This window comes from Monodelphis domestica, chromosome 2 (assembly GCF_027887165.1).
Source record: "Monodelphis domestica isolate mMonDom1 chromosome 2, mMonDom1.pri, whole genome shotgun sequence".
Taxonomy (NCBI): domain Eukaryota; kingdom Metazoa; phylum Chordata; class Mammalia; order Didelphimorphia; family Didelphidae; genus Monodelphis; species Monodelphis domestica.
In genome coordinates, this window is record NC_077228.1 from 387,333,684 (window position 1) to 387,358,451 (window position 24,768).

The 24,768-nt window shown below is 32.6% G+C and overlaps 1 protein-coding gene across 9 annotated transcripts in view; it reads right to left on the reverse strand.

Annotated features, from left to right (window-relative positions):
* Positions 1 to 24,768, reverse strand: part of FAM184A (family with sequence similarity 184 member A) — a 141,482-nt gene that overhangs the window by 83,369 nt on the left and 33,345 nt on the right. The window contains exon 2 of one of the 9 annotated variants that reach the window (XM_056818684.1): positions 14,443 to 14,585. The exons of the other annotated variants lie outside the window; for them this stretch is intronic. The gene's annotated coding sequence lies outside the window, so the exon portion shown is untranslated. The remainder of the gene's footprint in view (positions 1 to 14,442; positions 14,586 to 24,768) is intronic. 9 annotated transcript variants of the gene reach the window in all.

The following is a 24,768-nucleotide window of genomic DNA, read 5'->3' on the forward strand; positions in this document are numbered from 1 at the left end:
CTCTCTTAGTATCAACCCATAATTAGTTTTTCTCACAGCTAGCATTCTAAGTATATGTCTATTTTAAAAAAATTTCTATATACTAATTCTTTTTAATCAAAGGAGCTAAAAAAATTCTAACAATAATGGCTCCCTTTAAATGGCTGCCATAAGACTGTTTTCTATAACTCACTGTTTTTGACTTTCCAAAAGACCATTTTAATTAAGCTTTTCAGAGCCTAACTTTAAAAAGCACAAAAACCTCTTTCTGAATTTCTATGCTACTTTGTTTTTACAAATATTATGTGATACATCACATACTACTATATGTTGTAGTTAGTAGTCTGTGTATCCCTGTAAGTTCTTTTGGTATACTGTGGATAATCCAAAACATGACATTCATTGGGCAGACACTTAATAAATATAAGCTCATTGGGGGCAGCTGGGTAGTTCAGTGGATTGACAGTCAGGCCTAGAGACAGGAGGTCCTGGGTTCAATTTTGGCCTCAGACCCTTCCAAGTTCTGTGACCCTGGGCATGTCACTTAATCCCCATTGCCTAGCCCTAACTACCCTTCTGCCTTGAAACCAATACACAGTATTGATTCTAAGGCAGTAGATAAGGGTTTAATACACACACACACACACATATATATATGTATATATCTTCATTATGTAAAGAATTAGTAAGAAGCTTTTACTATATAGAACATGGTCACAACACATGCAGAAAACCTCCCAAGAACACTTATGGAGACAATAAAGAAATGTATGGATTTTACAAAGGAGATGTAAAAAAAATCTTATATGTATATACATGTATATGTATACACACAACATACATCTTCACGTGTGTATATAGATAATTTCAGGAGATTTTTAACCTCATATATCTAGTCAGCTGCCAGTCTTGTCATGTCTACTGTCTCCTACTTGTCTGACTAATTTTCAGTCTCTTTTACAATAACTCTTCTACTTACATAAAATCATGTCACACTAGATCAGCCCCTCATCACTTTTAACTTGAATTAGAACAGTCTTCTAACTGGTCTCCCTGCCTTAAATCTCTCCCTTCTCCATTCCATCCTCTACACAGCTTCCAAAGTGATTTTCCTAAGCACAGATCTGACAGACACATCTTAAAACTCCAGTGGCTCCAGGGTCAAACACAAATTGCTTTGTTATAAAATTTTAAATTTTTTACAAGTTAGCTCTTTTAAATAGCTTTATTTTACATTATTCTACACATTCTTCTGTATGGTCCTATTAGCCCTCTGCTGGAACTTCCTTGACCAAAAATGCATTCTCTTGTTGCCAGTCTCATAGATTCCTTTATTTCCTTTAAAGCTTAGCTCAAGTGCCTTATACAAAGTCTTTCCCAATCTCCTTAGATATTAATACTCTTCTCCCCTCCTCACCAAAAAACAAACAAGCCCTATTCTAGATTTATTCTATAAAACACATATATATTGTCATCTCTTAGCAGATCAGAAGCTCCTTGAAGGAAGGGAATATTTAATTTTTGTATCCTTCAGGCACTTAATAATTTTTAAAATAATTGTTAATAAATGTTATTTTTTTTTACACTGGAATACTAAAACTACTAACTATGGAAAACTAAAATTTAGTTATAATATCTATCTACAAGGAATATTCACTTTTAAGTACATCCTACAGTATGGAATCTGAAAAGTGTTATGATGAGACACCAGTTTATAACATGCAAAATCCCATGATTTTGCCTTCCATTTAGATTCTCACCAAAGTTATTAGAACCTTCTAACATTAAATTGTTAAACACTGGGGGCAGCTGAGTAGCTCAGTGGATTGAGAGCCAGGCCTAAAAACTGGAGGTCCAGGGTTCAAATCTGGCCTCAGACACTTCCAAGCTGTGTGACCCTGGACTAGTCACTTAACCCCCATTGCCTAGCCCTTACTACTCTTCTGCCTTGGAACCAACACACAGTATTGATTCCAAGTTGGAAGGTAAGTGTTTAAAAAAAATTGTTAAACACTGCTTGAACATAAAACCATTTCTCATAGTCCCTGAAGTCCCTGAATATAGACATTATTCTCTAACAGGAAAAAAAAATGTCAAATTCATTATCCCACTTTAAGCTTAAAAAATAAAAGTGTTTTTTAAGAGATTCAATACCTTTTGGGGTAGATTAAGGAGGGGGGAAAAAGGTATTCTTTTGCCAGAGGAAACTTTGTATTTTTCCTTTTTTATAACTGGTGGCTAAGAACTACTTATATAAAGCTTCTGACCAAAAGTTGTGTGTCCCAAAATATGTTTGTTAGTGCTAGGTTGTTTGATCATATATAACTGTATAATTTTTTTGGTCTATATTTGTTGTTAATAAATTTGGAATTATCCTCTGAAAATCACTAAACTATATATACCCTTTGATTCACTGAAACCTCAAAGAGATAAATAAGAAGCAAAGGACCTATAAATTAAAAAATATCTATAGAAGATGTTTTTATGGTGGCAAAAAATGAGAAAATAAGGGGATGTATATCAACAAGAGAATGGCTAAACAAACTATGATAAATGAATGTAATGGAATACATTTTATCATTTTAAGAAATTTAAAAAGGGACAGATTCAGTGAGCTTTAAGAAGACCTATGAGCAGAAGCAGAGTAAAGTGAGCAGAACCAAAATAATTTATATTATAACAACACTACTGTAAAAATGAATAACTTGTAAAGGCTTCAAAATTCTGATCAATTCAGGAACTAACCATGATTCCAGAATATGAATGAAGAAAAATATTATTCACTCCCTGACAAAAAGAAGTGATGAACAAAAGAGTGCAAAATCAGATATAACATTTTGGACATGCCCAAAGTAAGAATTATTGTTGTTTGACTATTGATATTTAATATGAAGGTGTTGTTTTTCTTATATTTTCCCCCCAATAGGGAGTAGGAAGAAAGGAAATTCAGAGAGAAAAAAATAAATGATTATTATTTGAAAAAAAGTAAAATAAAAGTTATGTATACAAATGTTCTTCACATATAACATGTCAATAAAGTACCATCAAAACTGCCTCCTCAAAAACAGTGAGTGCATGACCTTTATTTATAGGTTTTGATTCTAAAGAAATAACACTGGCTTAGTTTCATGGCCTAAAGAACTATAACCCAGTTTGTTACAGATGGCACTGTCAGACTAGTCCTCAGGGTAGATTCTTAATAAATACTAAAATATTACTAGAATATTATGGAAATGGCTCTAAATAATGCCAATAACACGAATAAGTTACTCATAATATCTAATGCTATTCTTGAATTTTATCACTACTTTTTTACCTGAAAAATTAAGAACACAACAAAATGTGCTGCTCTTACTATATGAGGATGTACTAAAAGGCCATATATTTTAAGGTGTTTCTCTATTAAAAATGATAGATTTGCACTGATCCAGCTCTATTCTCTTATCTGTTCTCTTGTGATTAACAGCATGCTTTTATGAGACATTTGGTCTAGGTTAGAGATGCAATCTGTAGCCAGAGAAAATAAGATAAATGGCCTAAATAGATCTTGGATGGGCAACCTTGGCCTCATTAGCAGAGTACTTTAAACAATTTAGCTGAATAGATAGAAAGATTGAAGAAAAGGGAAACAATTTTAGTATAAAAAAGATATCACTTATAATGGCTTACAAATCCCCTCAAACGTATTTGTGTATATATGTTTATAAAACATCTTACAAAATTAAATCCTAAACTGTAGGAGAACTATATAATTTGCAATGCTGGTGTTAGGGGAGGTAGGATTAAAATCCAGGTTATAAACTCATGTGTCAATTGAAATTCATTCTCACCCCCTCCTGGAGGGCCAATTGGTTGATCCAGATTCTCTAAATACCAAAGTTATGTGTTGTACGTCAATATAAGAGAGGGGACAGTCTTGTCTGGGCCTTCTTGGAAGGATACAGGGCTGGAGAGACAGGTGATGGAGTGTGAATTTCAAAACTACTCAACCCTATTCAGACCATTCTTTAGAAGATGGGATTTAGCTATTTCCTGATCAATAACAATAGAGATACTTGGAATAACAGAATCAGGTCTTGGAAACTACAATCTCCACCCTACTCAGGGTAACAAGATTAGGAAGGGCTGCAGCAAAACTCAAGATTTAATTATTTGAGAATATGGCCTTCAACAGACATGTGCAAAAAGGACAGACTTCTGGGTGGTCCTAGGTCAAGCTAGAGCCACCATTGGCACATGTGAGATGCAGGAAGTGAGGTAGAGGACAGCTCAGGAGTGCTCGGGACTTCCTGTGTGAAGGGGAAAAGGTGGTTGGAGCCTGGTGCTTGGAGTGGAGGAGCCCACAGACTGTTTCTCCATTTTGGTCACATGAGTGATAGGGACTGATCTCTTTTCTTTGCCTTGGCTATCCAGGGCCTTGGGCCTTTGGCTCAGCCTAAGCTTGAGTGGGTATTTAAGCCCTATTTCCTTCACTCCCTTTCCCCCCTCCCCCCCCTCTCTCTCATTCCTCTTGTTTGTAATTAAAACACCATAAAAAGGTTGACAGCTGACTTGAGTTTTCATTTAGGAATTACATAGCTGAATTCCTTGGCGACCTTAAATTAATATATATCAGTCTTTTAATGTGATTTCCATATCATAGGAGAGAAAGGTTAAGGAGGCTAGGCTACATGTGATCAGTGAGCTCAGAGTAAAGGATGAGATTTAAACTATGCTGATCTACCTTTCCTATTAATAAACTTTACAAAATTAATAACTGGGTAGATATATTAATTTTCAATTGTAACACTCATCATATATCAGAATGTGACTGACTATATGTAGAGTATTAAATCATACAATTCCCAAATCAGAAGGATTCTTTAAAATCATTTAATCTAACCTCCTATCTATTATTTTGTTTCAGTAAATATAATTTTACTTTTAGCATGTCTGAATTCATATAATAGTAAGTTATATTTATATTAGGATTCTACTGAATTTCTTAGAATTGGATCAAAGACTACTTTTTTTAGATTAAATGAACTACTCTGTGTACTCTTTCAGTTTTCAGAGGAATAAGTCAAAACTATCAATAGCCATATGAAAAAATATTCCAAGTAACTAATAATTAGAGAAATGCAAATTAAATCAACTTTGAGGTATCTACCACTTTGCACCTAAAAGAAACAGAAAATGAAAATGACAAGTGCTAAAGGGGCTGTGGAAAACAGGTACGTTAAATGCACTATTGATGGAACTGTGAACTGGTCTAGCCATTCTGGAAAGAACTTTGGAACTAAGTCCAAAAAAGCTATTAAATTGTGCATCCCCTTAGACTCAGTAATATCACTATTATAAATTTAGTTGTTTCCCTTGGACTTTGTTTTTTCTGCCTTTGAACTTCTCTATCACTGATTATCTTTTTGAACTCAATCCTCAGTGAAGGGTAATTCTCATCCCCTTTTATTTTTCATGTCCCAATGATTTTGAACCTCCCAATGATGACGTACAAACCTTGCTCCCAATCTAACCACCATGCCTCATATCTAGACCTCAACCCTCCCTCCACCCTCTAGATCTAACTACTCATTTCTACTGTGCGTTTTGGAATACATGCTTTCATCTTAATCATCTTTTTTTTTCATCCCTTCAATCTTCTGGACTTAACTGAAACCTCATTCCCTCCTGATGACATTACTTCCTCATCACCCCCTTTCCAGTATAGGGTACTTCCTCCCACACCCCATTTCTTCTCCTTCTTCCTAACCTCCCCCTGAATCCCCTACCCCATTCACCGAGGATGGTACAGAGAGGCAATATTCCTTATTCCCTAGTGTCACTTCCAGATTCATTTCTGTCATATTCACTAAACAATCTTTCCTTCCTTGAGATACATGCTTTGAAAGTGCTGAGTTGGTTCACTAAGAAGTTAAGATAGAAACAGGTGAATAGTGTAGTCAATGCATGGAATGATAGCCCGTGGGAAAAAAATGAAGGATTCACAGACTAGAAGTCATGGAGAAGATGAACAATTAAAAGGTCCTTATGTATAAGTAACAATGTAATGATAAAAGATTATGATCATATAAAAACAAACCATCAAGCATTCAAACATTTTCTATATTCTAGGTACTATGTGAAGTGTTGGAATAAAGGAATTTGAGTTCATGAAGAAGGAAATAGAGCACTTGTGGGTAATAAGATCAAAGATATAACAATCTCTCTTTGCAGCTGAGATGAAGTAGAGGTGAGAAAAAGTCACAGCAAGTCATTTTCTACCCTAGAGCATCTTAAGGAGACAGAGAAGCCTTTGGACACTGAGAATGAGGTCTGCCTATGACAGGGAGCATTTCAGTGACCAAGGACTGAAAGAGGGCCTGGGCATCAGGGCAAAAAGGACTAGAACAGAAAAAGATCCTCAGAAGTCTCTGATTTAATGTAGGGAACAGGATGAGGTGCCATTAGGCAGTCCTGTCACCCACTACTACTCATTTCTGAGTAAAAGATCTTAGATGAAAAGGAGTGGTTGTGAGCATGTGTCTTAGGTCTCTCTTTTCTGAGCAATGAACAATTTCCTACAGTGAATCACTTCTGTGTAACTGATCCCAGGAACAGATTGGGGACTCAATTCTGGCCTCTAGCCCAGCTTGGAAGCCTGCAGTGGATTAACCAGGGGCCAGAGTCTCAGTACAGAGCCTCATTACAGATAGTAGTGGCTGAATTTAGCAGTAGCCTGCTGAAACTCCCAACTAAGAACAAGTGAGGAGAACCAAACCTGGGTCAGGAACTTGTAGAGCTCAGACTAGGAGGACAGTAAGCAGAACTTGCCCATAATTTCATCACTTTGAAGGCACTGAAAGCTTTTAGGTTCCTAGCCTGAGCTTCGAAAAAAGCAGAAGTTAGTATGAGGACAGAAGCTCAGGCTAGACATCCCCAGAAGATATGCACAGAATCCAGTACTAATATGAAGTCCAAAGCCAAGAAATAGGCTGGAAGAATAAGCTCAAATAAAAGAGAATCACACTATAAAGAGCTAGTAAGGAGATAGAGAAGCTCAAACACAAATTTGGAAGAGAATGACTCAAAAACAAGCAAGGCTTCATGCAGTTGGATACAAGTCCAACAAGAATTCCTATAAGTTAAAGCAAAAGTTTAAAAAAAAAAGGGAGAGCCAAAAATAATCATAAAAGCAAACTGAGAAATAAAGAGAAAATGGGGGGAAAGGAAGAGCTAAGGAAGAAAAATGAAAAGAGAATTAACAGTTTGGAAAAATAGATAAAAAGCTTCCAAGAAAACAACTCCTTGAAAATGAGAATGGGCCAAATCTAAATTAATGATTCCATAAGACACAAAATACTACAACAAAGTTAAAAGATGGGAAAAAATTATAAGAAAATATAAAGTATCTCATAGGAAGAACAAGTGACCTAGAAAAGAAATTGAGAAGAGATAAAGAAAATGTAGATATATTTCAATAACTTGTCAAAGAAAATTGCCCAGGTCTCTTAGAACCAGAAAGCAAAGTACAAATGGAAATAAACCACTGGTCACTTCCTAAAAGAAACCTCAAAATGAAAACTCCCAAAAACATTAAAGCCAAAATCCAGAACTTCCTGGTCAAGGAAAAAGTACTATAAGCAACTAAAAAGAATTCAAGTATTGAGGAACCACAGTTAGGATCATACAAGATGTAGGAGACATCACTCATAAGGAGTGAAAGTTTGTGATAATGATATTCCAGAAGGCTAAGGATATAAGTTCATAACATAAAACAACTTATCCAGCCAATGAGTAGACTTTATACAGGGGAAGAAATGCCTCTTTAATGAAGTAGAATCTTTCTAAGCTTTCCTGATAAAAATATTAAAGCTCAGAAAAAAACAAAATCTGACAAGCAAAAATAGGAATCAAACGAATTACAAAAAGGTAAACATGAGCAAGCTGACATAAAGGCCTAAGCAAAGTGGAACTGTTTACATTCTTACCTGGGGAGATGACACCTATAGCTTTTAGGAACTGTGAAACTCTGAGGAAATCTAATTAGACAGAGGGCTTATAGACGTATTTGTTATATTTTGATGATCTTTCAAGAAGAATGGAGAGATAGAGGGAAAGCAACATAGTGGGGGGGGGAGAAGAAAATCATTTCACATAAATGTAGTGTGTAAGTGGGAAATCTATATAATAAAGAGAGGAGAATGAGCAAGACTAGAATTTCACTCACATATGAACTGGTTAAAGAAGGGAAGAGTACACATACAAAACTAGATACAGAAACATATCTTGCCCAATAGGAAAATAGTAGGAAAAGAAGTAAAAGGAAAGCAGAGGTAGGAGAGGGAATAAAAATGAGACTAAATTAAGGAAAGGACTTAGTCAGAAACAAAACAAAATTATAAAGACAATGCAAGGAAAAAAGAGGAATAAAAGTGGAAGAGAATATGAGAAAAATGCATAATTGGCAATTATAATTATGAATGTAAATAGAAAGAACTCACTTATTAAATGGAAGAGGAAAGCAGAATAGATTAGAAACTAGAATCTAACAATATATTGTTTACAAGAAACATACTGAAACAGAGATACACACAGTTAAAATAAGAGGCTGGAGCAGACTATATAATACTTCAGCTGAAACAAAAAAAAGCAATGAGAACAATCATGACCTCTTAAAAAGCAAAAGCAAAAATAGACTTAAAAGAGATAGAGAAATTACATTTTGTTAAAAAGCATCAGATAATATAAATACTAAAAATGTACTGAATAGCATAACATTTAAACTCCTAAAGGAAAAGTTAAATGACTTAAAGAGAGAAAAAAAACCAATAAAACTCAATCATCAGGGAGCGTGTAGTTTCAATTTATCCTCACCAGACCAAGTAAACTGAACCAAAAAAATCCTCAAAAGTTAGATATGATAGACCACTGGTGAATACTTAATGGAAAAAGAAAGGCATATACCTATTTCTCAGCTTTGCATGGCACCTTTACAAAAACTAACTAGATATTAAGGCATTATAATCTCACAGAGAAAAGCAGATAATGCATTTTGTATTGGCCATAATGCAATAAAAATTATATTCAATAAAAGGCCTTTGAAGAAAAGATTAAAAACATTATTAGAAACTCAATGATTTAATCCTAAAGAATGAATAGGTCAAAGAACAAATCATTTAGACCAAATGCCAAAATTTGTGGGATGTAGACAAAGCAGCAATAAAGGAAACAATTGAATTCTTAAAAGTTTTTAATCCATAAAATAGAAGATAAAATATTAGGCTTAATATAACCATAGAAAACCAATACATTAAACCCCTTCACTTAAAACACCAAAATCATGATCCAAAACTCAAAGGAAATTGAAAGCAAAAAAAAAAATTGACTGAATTAAGCAGAACAACTAAAAGCTATTATTTTGTGGTGGGTGGTGGGTGGTGGGTAGTGGGTGGGAGGTGGGTGGGAGAGAGACCCAAATAAATAAACCATAAGTGAATTTGATTTGAAAAAAAAAAAAAAACAAAAAAAACATCACCAGTGTCAAAAATATAAAGAGTGAATTCATAACCAATGAAGAAGAAATAAAACTATTAGGAAGCATTTTGTCCAACTATATGTAGAAAAACCTGGTAAGACTTTTATGAACTATGGCAAAATGAAGTGAGCATAACTGTGAGTACAACTTCTACAACAACAATATTGTAAAGATAGACAACTATGAAAGATTTAAGATCTCTGATGAATAAAATGAATAAATTCAAATGACTCATGAACCATTCTATTAAGCTTCAGATAAAGAACTGAAAGACTTGGTGCAAATGGAAATGTCTTGTCTTTTCTTTTTTTCTATTTCTTTTCTTTCATTTCCTTTTTTTTGTCTTTCCTGCTTCCCTCCCCCCTTCTTTCATTCCTTCCCTAACGTAGGAATTTGTTTTGCTTGACTATATACTAGTAGTAATAAATTTTGTCTTCCTTGCTTTCTCAGTAGGTTGAGGGGGCAGAGGGGGGGGTTAAGGGAAATGAGTGGTAGAGAATTTAGAATTAAAAATAAAAAAAATATGTATTTTTTTTTAAAAAGGAGAGAAGAGAAAACTTGAGGCAAATGGCCTCAATTTTCTCAGGGAATTTGACTGATTACTCAGCTAGAAGGGAGAGTGGTTCAAGAGAGTTGAGGGGAAAAGATTTAGAAGATTCAGGGAGCAAAATAGAGAACAAATTAAATTAGCTCGAAGTAAAATGATCATCTTGCTTTGAATGAAGTGATAACTTCAAATATAATATATAACCAAAATTATTATAATTGTGAAGTGTGCAAAAACACATTAGTTATATTGTCTCACTGAAAACTCCCAACAACCTTGTTGAAAACTATTATTATCTGCTATCCAGCCAGTCACCAATTTCTGTTACTACATTTCCCAAAATACCTCTTGTATCTGTTCCTTTCTCTTTGTTCCCATTGATATCATACTAAACCTTGTCTTCCACCTCATACCTGTCGGATACCTATCTTAACTGGGTGGATGCAATTGGTGTAAATGTTACAGGTCTCTAAAAACTAAAATTGAATATAGAACATATGGGGATATGGGCAGCTAAAACAAGTCCATAAGCAATAAACAAAACAATAAAAACAAGATAAAGAACTATGAAGAATCTGAATAAGGGCATCACCAAAAAAATGTACAATCTAAAAAGAAAATGACTTGGTCATGAGGCAAGCATAAGAAATAGCCAGTTGATAACCTGGGTCTTCTCCTGGTATCCTCATGAAGCAAAGGGAAAGCAAAGAGTTTTAAAAGTAGATTAGGTAGATGCCCTTAAACAAACTTCGGGGATAAGAATTGTACATGATAAATATAATGGACATATTGACATATTTGTATTGCTGAAGAATACTTTCACTTCATCAAATCACTAATCATTTTAATATTTTTATATTTTATACATGAATGAAATTAACCAACAATTTTGTTTTTTAGTCTTGAATTTACAAGGTATTGGAATTGAGTCCATATTTAAACCTCAGAAAAATAACTAGGTATTAAAATATTATCTTTTTTTTTCTTTTTAAAGTCTTATCTTCTGTCTTAGAAGCAGTACTGTGTTTGGTTCCAAGGAGAAGAACAATAAGGGCTAGGCAATGGGGGTTAGGTGACTTGCCCAGAGTCTCACAACTAGGAAGTGTCTGAGGTCATATTTGAAACCAGGACCTCCCATCTCTAGGTCTGGCTTTCAATCTACTGAGCCACCTTCCTGCCCCCTATAATACTATCTTAATCTATATTTGGAAAATTTATGTAGAATAGACATTAATTTTCCTTCAAAAATTTGGGAGAATACAAAATTGAATTAATCTGAATCAGCTTTTTAAAAACAGTTTATGGGAGCAATTTATTAACTATTTCTTCCTCTGAGGTTGGTATATTTCCGATTCATTAATGTGGGCATTTGGTACTATAAATTTATTTTCAAAAACTACTTTGGTGGTATCCAATAGATGTTATTAATGAGAATTATTATTTCCTATAAAGTATATCATATTTTTTAATGTTTCATATGCCACCAATTTAAATATAGAATTTAGTTTACACATTTTAAAAATTTTATGGCACTGTGGCCTAAAAATAAAATAAAATAAAATAAAATGTCTTCTTTTAAATCACTCAAGATTTTGTTCAAGTTTTCATTTGAAATTCTAGTTACAACTGAAAAAATATGAACTTAAGATTCTTCCATTTAGTACTCTCCATGTTATCTCTAGCTTATTTAAGTAGCAGATCTGATTTATATTACCCTTTATGTAATATTTGTCATATTCTAATAAGAATGCTTAATGCCCTAGGATTCCACTCAATAAATATGTATTAAGAGACCCCCATGAGCAGTGTATTATACTAAAAAATAGGAGTCACAGTTTCTAAACATAAATTAATAATTTATAATAAATAAATAATAATATAACAATTCTAAAGAGACTAGATTTCTTGAAATTTAACAGTAAAAAAGAGGGTTATGACACATACAAAGAAATTTTTAATACAAAATTAGACACAAAGTTAACAAAGTTGGCAATGCTCTTATCTGGGTCATTAATAATGTTTAACACCTTTGGTACAAGCACAGATCCTAGGGCACTCCAATGGAGATATCATTCCAAATTTACAATGAAGCATTAATGACTACTCTTTTAGTCTGGCCATTCAATCATTCTTGAATCCATTTCCATACAACCGATTAAGCCCACATATCCACCTTTTCCCAAAGTATGAGATATTTTATAAAACATTTTGCTAAAATTGAGATAAAGCTCTATCAATGATATTTCCTTGATTGATAACCCCTTCAAAGAAGAAAATAAGGTTGGTCTGGCAAAGTATACTTTTCATGGAGCTACAATGATTCTTTACAAAGTATGCTTTCTTCCCTAGATGTTCACTAATTATCTTTATTTAATGAAAGGTAGGAGCAGAGGTGTGCAGGGAAATCAAAGAAAGTTCTTATTTTAAAGAGTTTTATTGATGTCTTTGGTTTTCATATTATATACATTTTCAGATATTTGTATGTATCTGAAAGTTGTTTTATAAATATATGAAAATTGATATAATACAATAAAAGGCATCAACAAAATTCTGCCCCCTCCTTCCTCTAGTTTTACTTGAAACAGAAGAAAAAGGCAAATAAACTACTATATTGCCTTTATCTTGCAACATATGCAATATTCTACTCTCCACAATTCTCTACCTCTCTAAAGAAGGGAGGTAATTGTGTTTCATCTCTTTTCCAATGTCAAGACTGGTTATTAGAGTTACATTGTGTTCAGCTTTATCATATTTCTTTTTTACTTATATTATTGGAATTGTTTATACAGTTTTTCCTGGTTATGCTTACTTTACATCAGTTTACATAAGTCTTCTCATGTTTTCTTAATTCCTTATATTCATCCTTTCTTATAGCCATGTGGTATATGGTGGAAAGAACTATGGACTTGGAATGACAAATCCCAGACAATCTACTTAACAATCTTGATCACCTTAAATAAATCACAGCTTCTCTGGATATTACTAATTCCCTCATTAAAAAAAAAGTTGGACAAGATGACCTCTAAGATCCCTTCCAGTCCCAGAACTATAAATCTATGACCTATTCTATGGTATTCTTTAATTCCACTATTTGTATACCATAACTTTTAACTCTCCTTAAACCGCTGGACTTCTAACTTCATTTGCAGTTCTCTGCCATAACAAAAAGTACTTCTATGAGAACACATATATAAATCCTGTCTTCGACTTCTTTGGGCTATCAACCCAGGAAAGGGAGTTCTGGGTTCAAGGGTAGTTAAATGATATAGTCGATGGAATACTGTACTTGGGATTAGGAAGCTTTGAACTTAAAAAATCCTTCTTTAGACACTAGCTATGTGACCCTGCACAAGTCACTTCTCTCTCAGCCTTGATTTCCTTATTTTTGAAATGAAATAAGATTTAATGAGCTATAAAGTCCCTTTCAGTTCTAAATATAACAATAATAGCAGTTAATATTTATATAGTACACACTATTTGCCAAGCTTTATGTTAAGCATTGTATATATAAAACTCACTTTATCCTCACAACAACCTTAGGAAGTAGGTGCTATTATTATCCCCATTTTTACAGTTAAGGAAACTGAAGCAAACAAATGTTAATTGATTTTCCTAGGGTTACATTACTAAGTGTCTAAGGCCACATTTGAACTCAGGTCTTGCCTGGTGCTCGATCCACTTTGCCACCTAACTACTTTTATAGTTCCATAGTCCTTTGGTATAAGCAGGTAAGTGGAATTTTTTGTATTATTCCAAATTGTTTTATGGAATGGTTAGATCAGTTTATAGTTCTACCACCAACAGTGTATTGTTATGTTTGCTTTCTCAAAGCCCTTTTAAAACTGGTCATTTTTATCTTTTGTCATGCCTGCCAATTTGCTAGGTATGAAAAGAAATCTCAGTTTTTAATTGCATTTCTCTCAATAGAGATGTGAAGCAATCTATCATATAGTTGTTAAAAATTTCTAATTCTTTCAAAAATTTGTTCATATTCTTTGACCACTTAATGGGGAAAGGCTTTCTCTTAGATATTTGTTATTTCCCAATATATTTTGAATATCAGATCATCATCAGAAATAATATATTTTACCCAATCAATTTCTCATCTTACTCTAGCTTTATCGATTTTGCTTAAAAGGCTTGTCAATTGCATGTAATCAAAAATGTCTGTTTTTTTCCTCCATGATCATCTTTATCTATTGCTTATTAATCATGCCTTTAGTAATATGTTCTAGAGTTTTGCCAGGAACAAAAATCAAGCTCATTGATCTAAAATGTGCAAACTATCCTCTTTCAGGACAGGTACCCTTTTCCAGTGCTGTGGTAATTCTCCCATTCTCTACAATCTTTCAAATATCACTACTAATGGCTCAGCAATCACATCTTCCAGTTCTTTCAGTACCTGAGGATGTAGTTCATCTGGGCCAGGTGACTTGAATTCATCAAGGCAGCTAGGTGCTCTCTTACTATCTCCATACTTATCTTGGTTATCAACTCCCTATTAGCCATTTTTGTTCGGTCCTTTCCCATCCAAAGATCAGTCTCCTTGACAGAGAAAACAGAAGCAAAATAAGAATTGAGCATCTCTGCCTTCTCTGTCATTAGTTATTATTGTCACTTCAACCGTGAAAAGGGGATGCTCTTTTTCTCCAATATAACTAAAACACACGTGCATGCATGCATACCCACACACGCACACATCCACACACCCCTTATTAATAATATTGTCTTTTGCTTCCCATTCCAGCCTCTAGTTCTTGAGCTTTATTAATTCTGACAGTACTTTTTTTTTACAGGACCATGACAGGCTCTTCTATTCATCCTCTTATATCCATCTTCAGAGAACTCCCTACTTTGCTCATTTTAGAATTGTTGCCCTTTGTGTGTTCAGGATTTCTTTCTTGAGAGTTTGCTATACTTCATGGGCTGACTTCCCTTGGAGAATTTTAGTTCATATGACTGATTCTGCTTATCCTTTCCTTAAATCCCTTTAAAGTAAGCTCAAAATCTAGTATACATGTCAGCCCATGTCTGGATTTCCTCTGCTTCTCTATCAAAAACTTTAGCACGGTGTAGTCATTTTTCAGTAGGTTCCTAACATTTTCAGAAATTAGTTCTACCCTGTTAAGTAAGAATCAGATCCAAAATTGAATTTCCCTTTGTTGATTCCTCTTTAGAAGGATGAAATCATCATAAAGCCAAGTCATAAAGCTGTTAGCTACTCTGTTTCTGGTAGATTGCTACATCAGATGTCTGTAGGATATATTCTTGGGACAAAATCAATTCTATTTCCATTGACCTTCACTCAATGTGTTGTATCATGGTTCCCTTTTCTGGTTCCTGGATTTGGTCACATGAGTCTGTTGTCTTCTTTTTTTATGAACATAACTTATTAATAAATAATGTTACTTTTTCCCTTTCAACCTAGTTCTGTTTCTTGTGAATAAGGAATACATACCTTTCTGAAGCAATAATTTATCATAGGTGCCCATCTGACTCCATTAGTTAATAAGACCTACTTCATTTTGAATGTTGCCCATTCTTTGGGCATATGAATATAGATACTTGAGATCATAGGTTTTATTGGCTTCTTTCTTGGATTTTTTTCTTCTATGAATTTATAGGTGTCAGTTTAAATTCTGCTTCCTTTACTGTATTTACTGTATTTCCTAGAGCTATATTCTCTATCTAGTTTGGTGGATATAAATCAACAGAGCTTTCCCTTCCTTACAATTTTAAAATTAAAGTCTTTTTGTTTAGTTTTATAAGTGGCCAAAAAAAAATGTTCTTTGAAAAAATAATCATTTCTCATTCTGCACCTATACCCCCATTAATATTTTCACATACATTGAATGGAAATCATGTGGTATGTAATACTCATTAATCTCATTATAGATTTTGCTTTTTGTTTAAGTATACACTAAATACAAGATGTGCACTCCAAAAGCTGAGTCCTTATCTGTTTGACTATCTTGTTTTTCTCTGAACCTTTGTTTTGTTATTTGGTGGGGTGGGGTGGGGGGGAAGGGGAAGAATGTTTTTAAATGCCTCTTGAAACTTGCTCCTTTCTTTCTTTGAGCATCATTACTATTAGCTTTACTTTCTACTTTCTATCAAATCTCTCCCTCTCTTGTAATGTTAGAATAATCATGCACAAAAGATCCATATATTGAGTATGTCCCAAAATATCTCATTCTATATTTCTAATGTAGCATGTCTTAGTCAGGAAGAGGGAAGCATGCCTTATCATAAGTCTTCTAGTCAAGACTCAATGCATTAATCAGAGTTCTTCAGTATTTGGAGGTTGTTTTTCTTTACAATATTCCAATCATTGTATAAACAATTCTCCTGCTTTTGTTTCAATTTATATAAGTATTCCCTGGTTTCTCTATATTTGTCTTTTTTTTTATCATATGGTATGGTACAACAATATTTCATTTCATGTATATATCATAATTTATTTAGCCATTCCCTAAAGGATAAAAATCTCAATATCTAATTCTTTGCTATGATAAAAAGTACTGATATGAATATTTTTATGCAAATGGGTCCCTTTTTCTTTTTCTTTTAATTTGGAGAGATATATACTCAGTAGTTATATCACTGGGTCAAAAGGGCATGCAGTTTAGTGACTTTAATAGCTCTAAATTGCTTGCCACAATGGCTGGGCCACTTCATAGTTATACTAGCAGTGTATTAATGAATTTGTCTCCCCAAAGCTTCTCTAAAAACTGTCATTTCCCCTTTTGCAGCTTTGTCCATTTAATGAGGGTAAGTTGGAACTTCACAGTTGTTTTAGTTTACATTTTTCTTGGTCTCAGTGATTCTGAGCATACATTCATAATATAGCTGTTAATTATTTAGATTTCTTCATTAGAGAAACTCTATTCATACTTTAATCATTTATATGTTAGGCATTTTTTCTTCCTATAATACAGTCAATTCTGTTATAACAACATATGAGTCACCAAAAAGCGTCATGCTATGCAAAATTATTTGAAAAAACCAAGAGCTTATGGTCACAACAGTTAAAAACTTCATTCAGTGATACATTTTTTAAAAAATCAATAAAACAGTTATACAGTTTTATAAATGAAAATGCTTAAATACATAAATACTACAGTAAATAGCAGCCTTTATCTATGGCCTAAAGCTTCTAAGCCTGCTCCCCAGCTGAACATGCAAATTGGGCAAACTACAACTCCTGCCACAGTGGAAGGGAAAGGGAGGTAGTTGGTGGGAATAGTCCTTGTCTGCTCATGGCACCTGGTGTACATTGATATTCAGTAACTGGGGTACTTTACAATACAAAAGACTGTAAGTTTGCTTGTGGAAGTGAGTGTGGAATGGTTAAGCCTGTGAATTACTGTCAAATGATAGTTAATTTTATTTTATTTTATTTTTGTGTCTCTTGAAAAAAATTGTGCAGAAGCAAACTCAAAATTCATATTGTGCCCAAAATGTTCCCTAATATAGCAATCACACTGAAACAAATTCATGGTTTCCAAAATACACAGTATAGCAGAACTATCTTGGATTAGTTCCCTATATATATTGGATATCAGTTTTCAGAGAAAAATAAAAAGACTTTTTCCCTAACTCTTGTTTTTCTTCTTATTTTACCTATATTGTTTGTGCAAAAGCTTTTCAATTTTATTAATCAAAATTGCACATTTTACCATATATGATTCTCTTGGCCACTTGTTTTATCAAGATTTCTCTATCCATAGATATCTCTTGCCTGGCTCTTCCAATTTGTTTATATGTAATGCAGAGATTTGGAATTTATTGTTGTTGTCTAGTGAGTGGTTGGACTAAGCCTAATTTCTACCAGAATGCTTTCCCAGTTTTCCTAGCAGTTTTTGTCAAATGCTAGGTCCTTTCTTATCCCAGTGGTTAAAGAGTCTTTGAATTTTTCTAATAGTAGGCTACTATGTTTCTCATCATATTTCTGAACCTTGTCTGGATATAAAATAATTTTTTGATAATTTGATATGGCACTGAATAATTAGGTAGTGTTATCGTTTTTATAATATTGGCATAGCCTAATAATGAGCAATTAGTACATATCCAATATTTATGCATCTTATTGTTATTATTTTTAGAACCCTTATCTTCCACCTTAGAATCAATACTATGTATTGGTTCCAAGGCAAAAGATCTGTAAGGGCTAGCTAGGCAATGGGGGTTAAATGACTTGACCAGGGTTGCACAGCTGGGAAGTATCTGAGGCCAAATTTGAACCCAGGACCTCCAGTCTCTAGACCTAGCTCTCAAACCACTGAGCTACCCAATTGCCTCCTATGCATCTTATTTCTGAAAAGTATTTAGAAGTTCTGTGTGTCTTGTAAATAAATTAGATATTTTATACATTATGTAGTTATTTTGAAAGGAATTTCTCTATTTCTTCATTTTGATAATAATATACAGAGACACTCATGATTTTTTAATTTTATATTCTGCCTTTTGCTGAAGTTAATGACTCAATTAATTTTCAATTTAGTTTAACTTTTCCTAATATTAAACCAACCCTTACATTCCTGGTTTACATTCAATTTGCTCATATCATATAATCTTTTAAATATATTGCTAATATTTAATAGTTTTTATTACTAGTCAAGATATTGGTCTCAGGATGTTTGACAGAATTTATTTATAAATCCACATGGGCCTAGTTTCCCCCACTCCTGTTTAGGTATTCATTTATGGCTTGGTTAATTGCTTTTTCTGACATTGGGTTAAGTTTAAATTTCTTATTCTGTTTATCTGAATATTTTATATTTTTGTTAAAAACATTTCATATAAATTTTATTGGAATACAAGGAAGCAACTGTTTCTAGTATTTTTTCTTTATTCTAATTTGTTTTAAGTGCTTTTTTCATATTTTGGGAATTTGGTCTTTCATTTTTAGAAATTATAGTGGCTTATGCATTTTATTAACATTTTTTAACAGGATATTACTTTTAGTAAGCAATTCATTGGATGAAGAGGATTTTTTGGCTTTTCATTTTGTTAAATTTCTCTAATTATCAGAATTTTTTATTTTTGTCTTTAGCTGCCTTTTATTTGTTTGTTTGGATAAGTTCTCACTAGAGACATGCCCAATTAATGGATCTCCCCTTTTTAATCTTTTGACAATGAAAGGGTATAATGACATAAAATTTCCCCAAGTATTCTTTGGTTGCATCTCCAGCAAATGCTTATTGCTGTAATTTCTTTGATGTAATTATCCAGTTTGTAAGTGATTTCTTTGTTCTTTGACCCACTAATTTTTTAATATTAACTGATTCTCCATTTGTTTGAATCCTTTCTTCAAAGACTCCATTGATTATAATTTTATTATGTAAAGAGTAAAGGATGTAGGTATTATTCCTGTCATTCTTCATCTATGAGACTTTTATGTTCTAGCACATGCTCAATTTTTGCAAATAGTGCCATATACAGCTGATAAATGTGTAAATTCCTTTCTACTTCCACTTAATACTTGCCAGAAATCTAGTATATCTAGTTTTCCTAAATTCCTATTCAGGTCCTTATTCTTCATTTATTGTTTTGTTATATTTATCTAGTTCTGAAAGGGATAGATTGAATCTCCCAACTTCTATAATTTTACTACTTCTCCCCATAATTCTATAAACATTTTCTTCAAGTACTTAGATGCTGTCATCTGGCACATAAATATTAAATACTGATATTATTTTAATGTCTATGATGCCTTTAAGCATATTGTCATTTCTTTGCTTATTTCTTCTAATCATATCAATTATGTTATTACCTTGTTTGAGATCATTATTGCTATTTCTGCCTTTCAAAAATTCAACTCTTGGTAAAAATTGCTGAACAATTAATTGGAAAGTAGTTTGGCAGAAACTAGGTATAGACCAACATCTTACAACATTCACTAACTTAAGATCAAAACTGATATGTGACCTACACATAAATGGAGATATCTTAAAAGAACAGGGAACCTATTACCTACCAGATTTATGGTTAGGAGAGGAATTTAAGAGTGAAGAAGAGATAGCATTGAGATGTAAAATGGATAATTCTTATTACATTAAATAAAAAAGGTTTTGTACAAATGAAACTTAGAGAGAAAGCAGAAAATTGGGGAAAATTATAGACACATTCTTGGATAGAGGTCTTGTAACTAAAATATACAGATAATTTTGTCAAATTTATAAGAAAAAGGGCCATTCCCCAATAGATAAATGGACAAAAATATGAACAAGTAGTTTTTAGATGAAGAAATCAAAGTCATATACAGGTATGCCCAAAAATGCTCTAAATCACCACTCCTTAGAGAAATGCAAATCAAAAAAAAAATTCTGAGATATCATCTCACCCCTATCAGACTGGCTAAAGTGATAAAAGGGCACAATGACAAATGTTGGAGGGGATGTGGAAAAATGGAGACACTAATACACTATTGGTAGAATTGTGAACTTATCTAACCATCATGGAGAGCAAATTGGAATTATGTACAGAGTTATCAACTGGGTATATATACCCTTTGACTTAGCAATAATATTGCTGGGTCTGTTTCCCAAGGAGTGCAGAGAAAGGGAATTATGTTCCAAAATATTTACAGCAACTATTTTTATGGTGATAAAACTGGAAATCAAGAGGATGTCCATCAAGTGGGGAATAACTGAACAAACTGAGGTATATATTTGAGATGGAATACTACTGTGCTATTAAGAAATGATGAGCAGGTTAATTTTTTAAGAAAACTTAGGAAGATCTATGTGAAATAATGAAAAGTGAAAAAAAGTAGAACCAAAAGAACATTATATAGAGCTATAGAATTAATATCTGAAGAATGACTTGTGAGTGTCCATTTCCATAGGATGAATTGATAAATAGAACATGAAAGACACAATTTATATATATATACGTATCTTTTGTCTGGTGATGCCTTCTGTAGTGTGGGGAGAAGAAGGAGTTGAGATACCTGGGAACAAATTTTATTTATTATATTTTTATATATTTATTATAATTTTATTATCAAAAAATTATTATTGTCTTTTTTCTCCCTTATCATGTCCTCTTAGACTTCTTTGTTTCATATTTTCCTTTTTACATAGAAGACAGTGAAATAGAATGTGATCACTACAGATCACTATTTCTACGACTATAATTGAAGTGATCTACTATCACTATTTCTACTACTATAATTGAAGTGATCTACTTCTAAAGTGCCTCTGCCTTCAAAACTGCCCAAATCCCTGGGATCAATAGTTCTTTTACCATCTTTCTTTCCTTTTAATCCCTCCTGATGATCTACTATTCAAAGTTAAAAATTTGTCTTGTGCTATTTCTATATTGACTCTTTTCCCTCTCCCTTTTTCTTCTCCCTACAAATGCTTATTGAATTTAATATATTACTTGCAGGATAAGTTAATTCTTATTGTAAGTAAACCTTTATCTTTTGCCTTTTGGAATATCTTGTTCCAAGGTCTTCTCTCCTTTAGGATTTTTGTCGTTCAGTGGTGTTCAACTCTTTTCAACCTTATTTGGCTTTTTTTTTTTGGCAAAGATACTGGAGTAGATGTCCATTTCCTTCTTAGACTCATTTATAGATGAGGAAATTGGGGCAAATGGAGTTAATTAATTTGCTGAGGGTCACACAACTAGTATCTCCTTTAGGACAATTGCTGCCAAATTTTGTGTAACCTTGACTGATTCCATAGAACTTGAAGTTATTTCTGACTGTTGCAGTATTTTTCCTTTGGAAGCTCTGATGTTGGGCTCCTATGGGTTTCTTTTACCCCAGACTTTAAGGCTTTACAGAAACTGATAAATTCTGTTTTCACTTTGTCCTCTGATTTTAGTAAATATGCGGAGTTTTCATTTATGATTTCTTGAAATATAGTATCCAAACTTCAGTAGAGTATCATGGTTTTGGAAGAGTACCGAGATTATTAAACTATTTCTGATTTGGTTGTTTTCTTTTGATATTTCTTATTGGTTAATAAAGTAACAATGTTCTATATGGTTTATTTTATTCAAAGAATTTTGAATATGATTTTGTACTTGGATATAATTTTGCACATTTGTTCTGTGCTACTTATTCTCCTTCTATTTCTTCCCTCCAAAGCTCTTTATTTCATTGTTTATCTTATAATTAATTCTTTACAGGTATTCCTAGTCAAGCCATTTTTTCCTCTCTAACACCCTTTTATCTTTAAATCCTGTTGATTATTATTATTTTTTGGCAGGAGTATCAACTCAAATTGAAAACAAATACAAGCAGAAATCATGAAGGAAGTTTAGCCAGAAACCCAATTAATTCAGATGATCTAAACAGCTGTTATAAATAAAACTGAAAAGAGAACAACTAGATATAAAATATAACTATCTGCTAGTTTTTCTATGCCATTTACTTTTATCTTCAATGACAGTATAAATATCACACTGTGATACTAAAACCTTAGTATCTCAGCATGCTATAGGAGGAAATAGAAATAGCACTCAATATAATGAAACTAGGAAGAAAATGAATTTTATCACATAAACAGAAAAATATTCACTGTGGAGTTAATAATAGTAACTGATAAATAAAAAGGGAAATGTATTCTAACACAAAATACTATGTGCTATTATTTACATTTCTCTCAAAAGTTCCCACCCATATCTTTTAATGCTTCTTATTATATCAAGGTGAGGCTTCAATATCTTTTAAACCATTTATAGGTTCTGATAAGATGAGAAATTCCCCCTACCTTCAAAAGAAGAATGGATGACACCAATTAACTGATCATTTGTTCAGCCAAAAGGAATATAACTAGTGTTTAACTATTGATCCTCTGAAAAACGCATATACATATATGTACATGCTATAAGTTTTACTGATACAAAGTGTAGCACACAACTTACAAAAAATAAAATACATAATATTTTATTGTAAATTCTATATAGTCAACTGATTCTTATATTTTGCTGAACTCTTGAACACAAAAAGTCAATCCTTGATTTCAAATAAGCCATGATTTGACATATGGAGTTGCATCCTAGTTTGTCCTTTCTGCAATGAATTTATTGTCATTCAATCTGATTATACACTATCTACCAATGTTAAAACATTTCTCATCCACAAATTATATAACATTGAAACTTATTTCAACTTAAGCACTGCAATACTGCTATCTTTTTTTGCTTTTATCTATTTATAAGCATTAGAAAATTGTTTGATCCTGCATAATAGTCAAATGATATCCAAAATATTAAAACAGTTTTGTTTTTAAATTTAATTTAAATGACACCATTTTTTCCCTACTACTATCCAAGGTCATAGTTTTTCATAGGGGTTTTAAATTCTTCATAAGATATCCATAAGACCAAGGATATGGTTCTAAGAAATCAAAATAATTTAAAATGTTTTATCATTGTTTCTGTCCAATAGAGGATGTGTTGAATTTTAATTTTTAGTAAAACATTACTAGGAAGAGCATTAAATTTATTATTTTTATAAAGTGGAACGTCTTTAAACTTATCTGACTTAATCTGACGTTCAACTTGAGACTCATACTTTCTAGTACCAACCTTTAAACCATTAAAATTTCCAAAGTATATCTTATAGTGAGTTTCGGTAATTTTTGTGTTTTCCAAATGTTAGTTGATCATTACTGCAATGCAACAGAAAGTAATGAAAATTCTTCAAGAACATCGATTGTTAAAGTAATATCTTGTATGTTAGCAAAATTTTTCCAAACCAGATATTAGAGCAATGAGAAAAATACATAAAGCAGTATAAGTGTGCCAAAAAGTAGTAGCAGCTTATAAATTACAGTACAACCCACCCATCTCAGTCCTAGTACTTGAATGATTTTATTAATTTCAAGTTCTAGTTCTTTAGCTATATATTCTAGGTTGATAGTTTATTAGATTGCTGATATGTAGAATAAATTTTATTCAGGAATATTTTAAAAGTTAAATTGTTTATATTAAGGCTATTGATTTGTCCAGTGATAATTGCAATCAATCATTTTAAAAGTGTCAAATGATGGTTTTAGGGGAAAATTTTTCAAACGAATTCACACCTACTCTATACTTTGTTCTTAGCATTCAATACTATTAGAACACGTATAATTAAGTTTGATATGAAATGTTCATTATTAAAGCAACAATCATTTCCATTGAATAACATTGAAAATTATGCTCTGCTATGGTTGAAAACAATTATTTTAAAACAACAAATAACATTTCTAGAACAGGCACTAATAGAACTTTGCACTAACTGTGTTTAATAACAGGCCTACCAAAAATTCATACAAAAATTAACAATTGACTCAAGAGCTAGTATGAATTGGCTTCAGTATACTATCAAGCTAGACATGAAAAAGTACATAAAAACAGATTTTAGTACAGAAGAAATAGCCTGAACTTTACCTTTTCCCTCAACACACTGGTCCATATTTCCACTAATAACCTGCCTAGTAGGAGCAATATAGCAAATGAATAAAACAAAACACCATAACTCTTAAAAAGTTCCATTAGAGGTGTGGGCTGCAGTAGCATTAAGATCACAGGATTACTGATGTAGAGCTTTAAGAGTCCTTAAAGAGTCATACAGATCCATTTCCTCATTTTTACTGATGAGGATCTGAAGCCAAGAAAAGTTAAGTGAATTGCCCAAGGTTACATTTACATAACATCTATAATTACAGAATACATAACAACAGCAATGGTTGTACTATTGACTCTTCTTATATAAAATATTGACTTT